Genomic DNA, 12557 nt, shown 5'->3' with positions numbered 1-12557 from the left:
TTAGTGATTCTACCAATTTGTCTGGTCTGTAGTAGTGAGTCCTCTAATTCCCGGGGTCACTTTCAAAACCTTTTCTTCTGGGAGCCATACTAATAACCCTAAATGATAAAGGACCACAACACACAGGAAACTCATTTATAGATTTATTACTCAAAACAAAATAAATACTTTTCCATTTCATGTTCATTCAGATCTTCAGTAGTGTATAAACGGGACCAACTTCCCTTCCCCTAAGATATTTGAAAGTGAATTTTCCAACTGAATCTTCCTAAAACCTAGTAGTTTTTCGATATCGTATCTAATCCGATCTGATCCATAGAGATCTCACTAGAATCAAGTCCTTTGTAACTGAGAAAAAGGAGGGAGCCTGAATGTGGAGTAGAACTGAATGAAATATCCACCCATAAAGTTACTCAACAATTTACACTAGGCTCATATTTTCTGCACATTTTGGAAATGGCTTTCCAAACGAATCTAAATATTTTCTTACATTGCTTGTACGTCTAGTATTTTCATTAAAGTGGACAACTGTGGAAAAAAGATCATTATTCCTCGAGAATTCCATCTGTTTGTCATATTTATTCCCCTCTGTAGAAATCATCAGCTTAAGTTTGTCACATGATTAGTTGCAGTGCTGGAGAAATGAAATGGCGAAAAGGACAAAGGCTTTGTTTCTAGGAAAATCTAGAAGGAATGGGGGAAGTGCAATTCAAAGTCGACACATTTAAAAACTTAATTTTTGAAGTTTGCTATGAGAAACTGGTCCAAAGCAGACCGCCAGGACTAGAATCAATTCTGACCCACATTTTCTCAATCCTGAAATTTTAGGACCAAAATTTGTCTGCCAATCTTGGCAGAAGACTCCAGCGTGAAGATTGAAGACACCACAGCAATTAACTAAAGGCAAGCTCATTATATAGATTTATATACATATCTTTCCTTCTCTCTCTCACACAGAAATACACACACACACACACACACACACACACACACACACACACAGAAGCAGCATGGCGAGTAGATAAAGCACAGGCTTGGGAGTCAAAAGGTCGTGGGTTCTAATCCTGACTCCGCCACTTGTCTGCTGTGTGACCCTGGGCAAGTCACTTCCCTCTCTGGGCCTCAGTCCCCTCATCTGTACAATTTGGGGATTGAAACTGTCAGCCCCACGTAGGGCAGGGATTGTGTCCATCCCAATTTGCTTGTATTCAGTCCAGCGCTTAGTACAGTGCCTGGAACATAGTAAGTGCTTACAAATACTATTATTATATTATATTATATTATATTATATTATATTATATTATATTATATTATATTACATTAATTTTATATTATATTATATTAGTATATAATATTATAATAACATTAATTGTATCACATCATATATTATATCATATCATATTTCATATCATATCATATTATGTTATATCATGTTATGTTATATTTTATATTGTTATATTATATATTAATTATATCATATTATATTGCACTGCATATTATTATATTATATTATATTATACTATATTATATTATTTTATATTGCTTTATTTTATGTTATATTGCATTTTATATTATATTATGTTATATTATATTATATTATATTATATTTTATATTATATTGTATTATATTATATTATTACATTATACTATATTATATTATATTTTATATTACATTATATTAATTATATTATATATCATATCAATTATATCATAGTATATTATATTAGTTATATGATATGTTATATTATATTAATCATATCATATATTGTGCTATATTTTATATTATATTATATTAGGTTATATTATGTTATGTTATATTATATTGTTATATTATATTATGCTATATTGTATTATATTAATTCTATTAATTGTATTATATATTATATCAATTATATCATATTATATTATATTAGTTACATGATATATTATATTATAGCAATTATATCATATATTGTGTTATATTTTATATTATATTAGGTTATGTTATATTATATATTATATTATATTATATGTTATGTTATATTACATTATATTATATTATATTATACTATATTAATTATATTGTATTATTATATTATATATAATCAACAAGCCATCTCACAACTGACTCAGTGACATCACTTGTGTTTAAATGTTCAGTTGTGCATCAACTGGACATTCCTCTGACTTTTGGGAAACCTATTTCAGACGCCGCGCCCTTCCGCAAAGGGCACCTCCGGAATGCATTCGCTGCTTTTGCCGATACCCAAACTAGGATAAAGTGTAAAACTGTGAGGGCTCTACAGAGGGATTCTACAGGGTAGAAGGGAAAGGGTTTCTGCGGAGGAAAGAAATCTGTGGTGAAAGCTGTGTTGGTGACAGGGACTGGAAGACAGAAATGGTAACGGAGGAATTTGGGGGAGGAATAGCAAGAAACATTCCCACAAGAAATGCCATCCCGCCTTCCACCTCCATCTCCCTCTCTCCTTCCCCACATCTCTCTCCCCTAGCCCTTTCTGTCCCGAATATTGATTGTCCAGAAACTCTTGCCCCTTTGTATCCCCCCAAGCGCTTAGAACAGTGCTTTGCACATAGTAAGCGCTTAACAAATGCCAACATTATTATTATTATTGTCTCATATGCGTGCTTACAGTATTAAGCCACATCCTTGTTGCATTCTACATTCCCAAGTGCTTAGGACAGTGTCCTGCGATCAGTAGAACAATCGTATTTATTGAGCACTTACTGTGCGCAGAGCCCTGTACTAAGCGCTTGGGAGGGTCGATAGACATGTATCCTGTCTACAGCAGGCTTACAGTCTGCAGGAGGAGGCAGAGGTTAATATAAAGAAATAAATTGTAGATATGTTCATAGGTGCCTTGGGGCTGAAGGAGGGGTGAGTGAAGGGTGAAACTCCGAGTGCAAAGGCAACACACAGAAATCGCTCAATAAATACCATTGTTGGATTGTGTTAATAACGTAGAGGATGATTATTCTAGACTGTAAGCCCACTGTTGGGTAGGGACTGTCTCTATATGTTGCCAACTTGTACTTCCCAAGCGCTTAGTACAGTGCTCTGCACACAGTAAGAGCTCAATAAATACGATTGATTGGGTGCTTGATTGATTATTATTCATTAATGAAAGACCTATGGTTTATAAGAGCCACCCACACTTTTAGGGTACACAACAATTTCAATGTAGTAAATGGATCCCTGGCGGCGGGGGCGGGCCTCCCCTCGCCTCAGTGCCCTTCGCCCTCCTCACCCACCCCAGTCCAGGCTGGGGAGTCAGAGGTCATGGGTTCGAATCCCTACTCCGCCACTCGTCAGCTGGGTGACTTTGGACAAGCCACTTCACTTCTCTGTGCCTCAGTTCCCTCATCTGTAAAATGGGGATTAAGATTGTGAGCCCCACATGGAGCAACCTGATCACCTTGTATCCCCCCAGTGCTTAGAACAGTGCTTTACACATAGTAAGCGCTTAACAAATACCATCATTATTATTATTGTTATTATTATCTCTGGGTGACTGGGTACAAAAAGAGTAGGGGAGGTTGGAGCTGGCAGTCATAGTTGTATGTCTTCACTGCTGGAGGGGTGGGAATAATAATAATAATGGCATTTATTAAGCGCTTACTATGTGCAAAGCACTGTTCTAAGTGCTGGAAGGGATGAGGAAAAAATAGTTTTGGGCCCAAGACTCCAAACCTGGAAGTAAAATGATCTTGAAAAGGAGAGGTTCAGAGACCAAAGTTTAAGTTTTGGGTTTTTTTTGATGGTATTTGTTAAGCACTTACTATGTGCCAGGCACTGTTCTAAGCGCTGGGGTGGAAACAAGGTAACCAGATTGGACACAATCCATGTACCACATGGGACTCACAGTCAATCAATCAATCAATCGTATTTATTGAATGCTTACAGTGTGCAGAGCACTGTACTAAGCGCTTGGGAAGTACAAGTTGGCAACATATAGAGACGGTCCCTACCCAACAGTGGGCTCACAGTCTAGAAGGGGGAGACTGAGAACAAAACCAAACATACTAACAAAATAAAATAAATAGAATAGATATGTACAAGTAAAATAAATAAATAAATAAATAGAGTAATAAATCTGTACAAACATATATACATATATACAGGTGCTGTGGGGAAGGGAAGGAGGTAAGATGGAGGGGACGGAGAGGGGGACGAGGGGGAGAGGAAGGAAGGGGCTCAGTCTGGGAAGGCCTCCTGGAGGAGGTGAGCTCTCAGTAGGGCCTTGAAGGGAGGATTTTCAATCCTCATTTTACAGATGAGGCAACTGAGGCCCAGAGAATAATAATAATAATAATAATAATGTTGGCATTCATTAAGCGCTTACTATGTGCCAAGCACTGTTCTAATAGCTGGGGTAGATACAAGGTGATCAGGTTGTGCCACGTGGGGCTCACAGTCTTCATCCCCATTTTACAGATGAGGGAACTGAGGCCCAGGGAAGTGAAGTGACTTGACCAAAGTCACACAGCTGACAAGTGGCAGAGCCAGGATTAGAACCCATGACTTCTGACTTCCAAGCCCGGCCTCTTTCCACTAAGCCACGCTGCTTCTCTAAGGCAAGTGGTGGAGCCAAAATTAGAACATAGGTTTTTCAACTCAATTCCTTCCAGTGTTCATTCATTCAATCAGTCACATTCCTCAAGTGCTTACTGTGTGCAGAACACTGTACTAAGCACTTGGGAGAGTACAGTATAACAATAAACAGACACATTCATTCCCTGCCCATAACGACCTTACATTCATTCATTCATTCAATCATATTTATTGAGCGCCTACTGTGTGCAGAGCACTGTACTAAGCACTTGGGAGAGTACAATAGAGAAGCAGTGTGGCTCGGCGGAAAGAGCAAGGGCTTTGGAGTCAGAGGTCATGGGTTCAAATCCCTGCTCTGCCACTTTTCAGCTGTGTGACTTTGGGCAAGTTACTTAACTTCTCTGGGCCTCAGTTACCTCATCTGTAAAATGGGGATTAAGACTGTGAGCCCCCCGTGGGACAACCTGATTACCTTGTAACCTCCCCAGCGCTTAGAACAGTGCTTTGCACATAGTAAGCGCTTAACAAATGCCATCATTAATGAATTACACTATAACACTAAACAGGCACATTCGCCACTCACAACAAGCTTACAATGTGGGGGCCCGGGACAGGGACAGACATTAATATAAATAAATAAATGACAGATAGATACACAAGTATTTAGACTGTGAGCCCACTGTTGGGTAGGGACTGTCTCTATATGTTGCCAACTTGTACTTCCCAAGCGCTTAGTACAGTGCTCTGCACACAGTAAGCGCTCAATAAATATGATTGATGATGATGATGATAAGTAATGTGGAGTTGGGACGGGGGAAGAAGAAAGGGGGTGAGTCAGGGCGACGTAGAAGGGAGCGGGAGAAGAGAAGACTGTGAGCCCGCTGTTGGGTAGGGACCGTCTCTGTATGTTGCCAACTTGGACTTCCCAAGTGCTTAGTACAGTGCTCTGCACACAGTAAGCGCTCAATAAATATGATTGAATGAATGAATGAATGAAAGGGGGCTTAGTCAGGGAAGGCCTCTTGGAGGAGATGGGCCTTCAGTAAGGCTTTGAGGTGGGGGACAGAAATTGTCTGTCGGATCTCCAGCGCTTAGAACAGTGCTTTGGACATAGTAAGCGCTTAACAAATACCAACATTATTATCTGAGAAGCAGCGTGGCTCAGTGGAAAGAGCCCGGGCTTTGGAGTCAGAGGTCAGGGGTTCCAATCCCGGCTCCGCCAACTGTCAGCTGTGTGACTTTGGGCAAGTCACTTCACTTCTCTGGGCCTCAGTTCCCTCATCTGGAAAATGGGGATTAAAACTGTGAGCCCCCCATGGGACAACCTGATCACCTTGTAACCTCCCCAGCGCTTAGAACAGTGCTTTGCACATAGTAAGTGCTTAATAAATGCCATTATTATTATTATTATTATTATTATTATTATTATTATTATTATTATTATTATCTGAGGAGATCCAGGCCAGAGGCAGGACTTGGGTGAGGGGGTTGGCAGAGAGATAGATGACATCGAGGCAAAGTGAGAAGGTGGGCACTAGAAGAGCAAAATGTGCAGGAGATAGACATTCACATAAATAAGTAAATGACAGTTATGGACGTTAAGTGCTGTGGGGCTGGAAGGTGGGATAATAATAATAATAATAATAATAATAATAATAATAATAATGGCACTTGTTAAGCACTTACTATGTGCAAAACAATCAATCAATCAATCAATCGTATTTATTGAGTGCTTACTGTGTGCAGAGCACTGTACTAAGCACTTGGGAAGTACAAGTTGGCAACATATAGGGACAGTCCCTACCCAACAGTGGGCTCACAGTCTAAAAGGGGAAGACAGAGAACAAAACCAAACATACTAACAAAATAAAATAAATAGAATAGATATAAAACACTGTTCTAAGCACTGGGGGGGGGGGGGGGATACAAGGTGATCAGGTTGTCCCGCGTGGGGCTCACAGTCTTAATCCCCATTTGACAGATGAGGTAACTGAGGCCCAGAGAAGTTAAGCAACTGGCCCAAAGTCACACAGCTGACAAGTGGCAGAGCCGGGATTAGAACCCATTCATTCCATCGTATTTATTGAGCACTTACTATGTGCAGAGCACTGGACTAAGTGCTTGGGAAGTACAAGGTGGCAACATCTAGAGATGGTCCCTACCCAACAGCGGGCTCACAGGCTAGAAGGGGGAGACAGACAACAAAACATATTAACAAAATAAAATAAATAGAATAAATACGTACAAGTAAAATAAATAAATAAATCGAGTAATTAATATGTACAAACATATATACATATTTACAGGGGCTGTGGGGAGGGGAAGGAGGTAAGGCGGGGGGATGGGGAGGGGGAGGAGGGGGAGAGGAAGGAGAACCCATGACTTCTGGCTCCTCTTTCCACTGAGCCGTGCTGCTTCTGAATAAAGGGAGCAAGTCAGGGGGATCAATCAATCAATTGTATTTATTGAGCGCTTACTGTGTACAGAGCACTGTACTAAGCGCTTGGGAAGTCCAGGTTGGCAACATATAGAGACGGTCCCTACCCAACAGCAGGCTCACGGTCTAAAAGGGGGAGACAGAGAACAAAACCAAACGTGATGCAGAAGGGAGTGGAGGAAAAGGAAAGGGTTGGGGGGCCTTAGTCAGGGAAGGCCTCTCGGAGGAGATGTGCCTTCAATAAGGCTTTGAAGGCGGGAAGAGTAATTGTCTGTCACTAGGCACTTGGGAAGTCAAGTTGGCAACATAACCCATTCATTTGAATTTACCCCAGTGTTTTAGAACAGTATTTGAGACCTAGTAAGCAGTGCTTATTACGCTGAGAAGCAGCATGGCTCAGTGGAAAGAGCCCGGGCTTGGGAGTCGGACGTCATGGGTTCAAAACCTGACTCCGCCAATTGTCAGCTGTATGACATTGGGCAAGTCACTTGACTTCTCTGGGCCTCAGTTCCCTCATCTGTAAAATGGGGATTAAGACTGTGAGCCCCCCGTGGGACAACCTGATCTCCTTGTAACCTCCCCAGCGCTTAGAACAGTGCTTTGCACATAGTAAGCACTTAACAAATACTATCATCATCATCGTTCTCTGTGCCTCAGTTCCCTCATCTGTAAAAGGGGAATTAAGACTGTGAGCCCCCTGTGGGACAACCTGATCTCCTTGTAACCTCCCCAGCGCTTAGAACAGTGCTTTGCACATAGTAAGCGCTTAACAAATACCATCATCATCATCATCATCATATGCGGAAGGAGGGCATTCCAGGCCAGAGGCAGGCAGGATGGGAAGCATATTACTGATCGGGCCAATCAATCAATCAATCAGTCGTATTTATTGAGCACTTACTGTGTGCAGAGCACTGTACTAAGCGCTTGGGAAGTACAAGTTGGCAACACATAGAGACAGTCCCTACCCAACAGTGGGCTCACATTCATTCATTCATTCAATCGCATTTATTGAGTGCTTACTGTGTGCAGAGCACTGTACTAAGCACTTGGGAAGTCCAAGTGGGCAACGTCTATAGGCGGTCCCAACCCAATAACGGGCTCACAGGCTAGAAGGGGGAGACAGACAACAAAACATTTATGAGAGCACTCAGTAAATAGGACGATTTGACAGATTTATGAAAGCATTCAGTAAATAGGCTGATTTTAGGGATTTGCGAGACCGCTCAGTAAATGGGCTGATTTTAAAAAGTTACGAAAGTGCTCAGTCATTACGGTTTTAGGGCTTTTCCGAGCTCTCAGTAACTAGGACGATTTGACAGATTTCCAAAAGCTGTCAGTAAACAGGAGGATCTTACAGATTTAGGCGCGCTCAGTAAATAGCCGACTTTACAGATTTACGAAAGCTCTCGGGAAATAGGCTGATTTTAAGGGGTTCAGTCATGACGATTTCTCAGCGCTTACAACAATGCTCAGCACCTAGTAAGCATTTAACAGGTACCACCGTTGACAAACTGCCGAAAGCGCTCAGTAAATAGGAGGATCTGACAGATTTAGGGGCGCTCAGTAAATAAGAGGATCTGACGGATTTAGGGGCGCTCAGTAAATAGGAGGATCTGACGGATAAATAAGAGGATCTGACAGATCTCACAGTCTACAAGGAGGAGACACAGAACAAAACCAAACATATTAACACAATAAAATAAATAGAATAGATATGTACAAGTAAAATAAATAAATAGAGTAATAAATATGTACAAATATATATGCAGGTGCTGTGGGGAAAGGAAGGAGGTAAGACGGGGGGGATGGAGAGGGGGACGAGGGGGAGAGGAAGGAAGTGAGGAAGACACTAACTCATGCACCTGGCTTCTGGTAATGCAATGCATGCCTGCACCTAAAAAAGCACATAAAAAGCACCTTAAAAAAAGAACAAAAAAACCCCTCAAGTCTCCTGTTACAATATTTGCAGTGGGCAGAGCTGGCCCTGGGCATCCATCTGTCTCTCACCACACGCTAACGCTGCTTCATATTATTTCTAAAGTGTGTGGATCTTTTTCAAGCAGCCAACTTTGCATAAAGGGACTTTTGTTCCCAGATCAATCAATCAATCAATCAATCATATTTATTGAGCGCTTACTGTGTGCAGAGCACTGGACTAAGCGCTTGGGAAGTACAAACTGGCAACATATAGAGGCAGTCCCTACCCAACAGTGGGCTCACAGTCTAGAAGGGGGAGACAGAGAACAAAACCAAACATACTAACAAAATAAAATAAATAGAATAGATAGATACAAGTAAAATAAATAAATAGAGTAATAAATACGTACAAACATATATACATATATACAGGTGCTGTGGGGAAGGGAAGGAGGTAAGATGGTTCATTAACTGAGGTAGTAAGTTCTCTAACCAGTCAGTCTGCGTGAGGGTAATTGAAGTCTCTCGCTATTATCACTTTCCCTTGTTCCGCAACTTCCTCAAACCGTCCAACATTTCCTGTTCCACTTCCTCATCTTGGACCCATCTACAGTAGTTCGACTACAGTCATTTTCTTGTTTAATTATAGATTTTCTGTCCCCAGGTTTTGCATGGTACTCTTCTTATCTGGTAGGATTTATAGGTGGTTCCTCACATCGCACACCAGTTTCCCAATTTCCCAATTCCCCCATCCCACAGATATGTTTGTACATATTTATTACTCTATTTTACTTGTACATATCTATTCTATTTATTTTATTTTGTTAATATCATCATCATCATCATCAATCGTATTTATTGAGCGCTTACTGTGTGCAGAGCACTGTACTAAGCGCTTGGGAAGTACAAGTTGGAGACATATAGAGACAGTCTCTACCCAACAGTGTGCTCACAGTCTAAAAGGGGGAGACAGAGAACAAAACCAAACATACTAACAAAATAAAATATAGAATAGATATGTACAGGTATGTATGATATGTTTGGTTTTGGTTTTGTTCTCTGTCTCCCACTTCTACACTGTGAGCCCACTGTTGGGTAGGGACCGTCTCTATGTGTCGCCAACTTGTACTTCCCAAGCGCTTAGTACAGTGCTCTGCACACAGTAAGCGCTCAATAAATACAATTTAGGCGATGCAGAAGGGTGGGAAAGTGGGGAAAGAAGAGGGACTTGATTTATTTATTTGTCTATTCATCTACGTTATTGTCTGTCTCCACCTCTGGACTGTGAGCTCGTTGTGGGCCGGAATGTGTCTGTTTTTATAAGACACTCACCTGAGCGCTTAGTACAGTGCTTTGCACACGGTAAGAGCTCAATAAATAGGATTGAATCAATGAATGAACAACATTCAGTTTGCTTTAAATAGGGAGAGGCGAGAACTTTGGTCAATCAACCAATCAACCTTCTTGAAGGTGGTGATGATGGCGGTATCTCTGAGATCCTGTGTCACCTTAGGGAAGCAGCGTGATTTAGCGGAAAGAGCCCAGGCTTGGGAGTCAGAGGCCGTGGGTTCTAATCCCGCTCTGCCCCTGGTCAGCTGGGTGACTTCGGACAAGTCACTTCATTTCTCTGTGCCTCAGTTCCCTCATCTGTAAAATGGGGATTTAGACTGTGAGCCCCCCTTGGGACAACCTGATCACCTTGTAACCTCCCCAGAGCTTAGAACAGTGCTCTGCACATAGTAAGTGCTTAATAAATGCCATCATCATTATTATTATTATTATTATTATTACCTTCTCGATGTATTACATTCATTCATTCAATCATATTTATTGAGCACTTACTGTGTGCAGAGCACTGTACTAAGCACTTGGGAAGTACAAGTTGGCAACATACAGAGATGGCCCCTACCCAACAACAGGCTCACAGTCTAGAAGGGGGAGAAAGACAACAAAACAAAACATGTACACACGTGTCAAAATCATCAGAACAAATAGAATTGTAGCTATATGCACATCATTAGCAAAATAAATAGAATAGTAAATATGTGCAAGTAAAATAGAGTGATAAATCTGTACAAATCTATATACAAGTGCTGTGGGGAGGGGAAGGAGGTGGGGCGGGGGGGGATGGGGAGGAGGAGAGGAAATGGGGGGGCTCAGTCTGGGAAGGCCTCTTGGAGGAGGGTACAAGTACAACAGGGTACTTACCTGGATCTAATATATATATGTTTGTACATATTTATTACTCTATTTATTTATCTTACGGAGTGACAATTTATAGTCCTAAATGTCATGACATGGTACTTACCTGGATCTAATATATATATGTTTGTACATATTTATTACCCTATTTATTTATCTTACTTGTACATATCTATTCTATTTATTTTATTTTGTTAGTATGTTTGGTTTTGTTCTCTGTCACCCCCTTCTAGACTGTGAGCCCGCTGTTGGGTAGGGACCGTCTCTATGTGTTGCCGACTTGTACTTCCCAAGCGCTTAGTCCAGTGCTCTGCACACAGTAAGCGCTCAATAAATACGATTGATTGATTGATTGATTGATGATGATGATGATGATCTTCATTATTAAACCCCATATGCCGAGAAGCAGTGTGGCTCAATGGAAAGAGCCCGGGCTTTGGAGTCAGAGGTCATGGGTTCAAATCCCAGCTCCGTCAATTGTCAGCTGTGTGACTTTGGGCAAGTCACTTCACTTCTCTGTGCCTCAGTTACCTCATCTGTAAAATGGGGATTAAGACTGGGAGCCCCCAGTGGGACAACCTGATCACTTTGTAACCTCTCCAGTGCTTAGAACAGTGCTTTGCACATAGTAAATGCTTAATAAATGCCATTGTTATTATTATATGCCAAGCGCCCACTTTTTCTCTCAAGCAGAGCATGGGCCCGGAAGTCAAAGGACCTGGGTTCTAATCCACACTCCACCACTTATCTGCCGTGTGACCTTGAGTAACTCACTTAAGTTTTCTGTGCCTCAGTTACCTCATCTGTTAAATGAGGATTAATACTGTGAGTGCTATGTGGAACAGGGACTGTATCCAACTCAATTATCTTGTATCTCCCCTGGTGCCTAGTACAGTGCCTGACACATAGTAAGTGCTTAAATACGATTTTTAAAAAAATCCTCACATCCAGGATGAAAGTGGGCAGGGAACATAACTGCTAATTGTGTTGTATTCTCCCAAGTGCTTAGTACAGTGCTCTGAATTACAGTTCTCCTCCCTCTAATAATAATAATAATAACAGTATTTGTTAAGCGCTTACTATGTGCACAGCACTGTTGAGCCCACTGTTGGGTAGGGACTGTCTCTCTATGTTGCCAACTTGTACTTCCCAAGCACTTAGTACAGTGCTCTGCACACAGTAAGCGGTCAATAAATACAATTGATTGATTGATTGATTGAAAATAGTAAGCACTCAATAAATACCACTGATTGACTGAAGCTCCATTCTCCTAGAGAAGCAGCGTGGCTCAGTGGAAAGAGCCCGGGCTTTGGAGTCAGAGGCCATGGGTTCAAATCCTGCCTCCGCCACTTGTCAGCTGTTTGACTTTGGGCAAGTCACTTCCCTTCTCTGGGCCTCAGTTATCTCATCTGTAAAATGGGGGGTGAAGACTGTGAGCCCCACGTGGGA

Source organism: Tachyglossus aculeatus, chromosome 7, assembly GCF_015852505.1.
Source record: "Tachyglossus aculeatus isolate mTacAcu1 chromosome 7, mTacAcu1.pri, whole genome shotgun sequence".
In the NCBI taxonomy this organism is placed as follows: domain Eukaryota; kingdom Metazoa; phylum Chordata; class Mammalia; order Monotremata; family Tachyglossidae; genus Tachyglossus; species Tachyglossus aculeatus.
The sequence above is the reverse complement of the archived record's forward strand: the minus strand, read 5'-3'. Positions refer to the sequence as shown.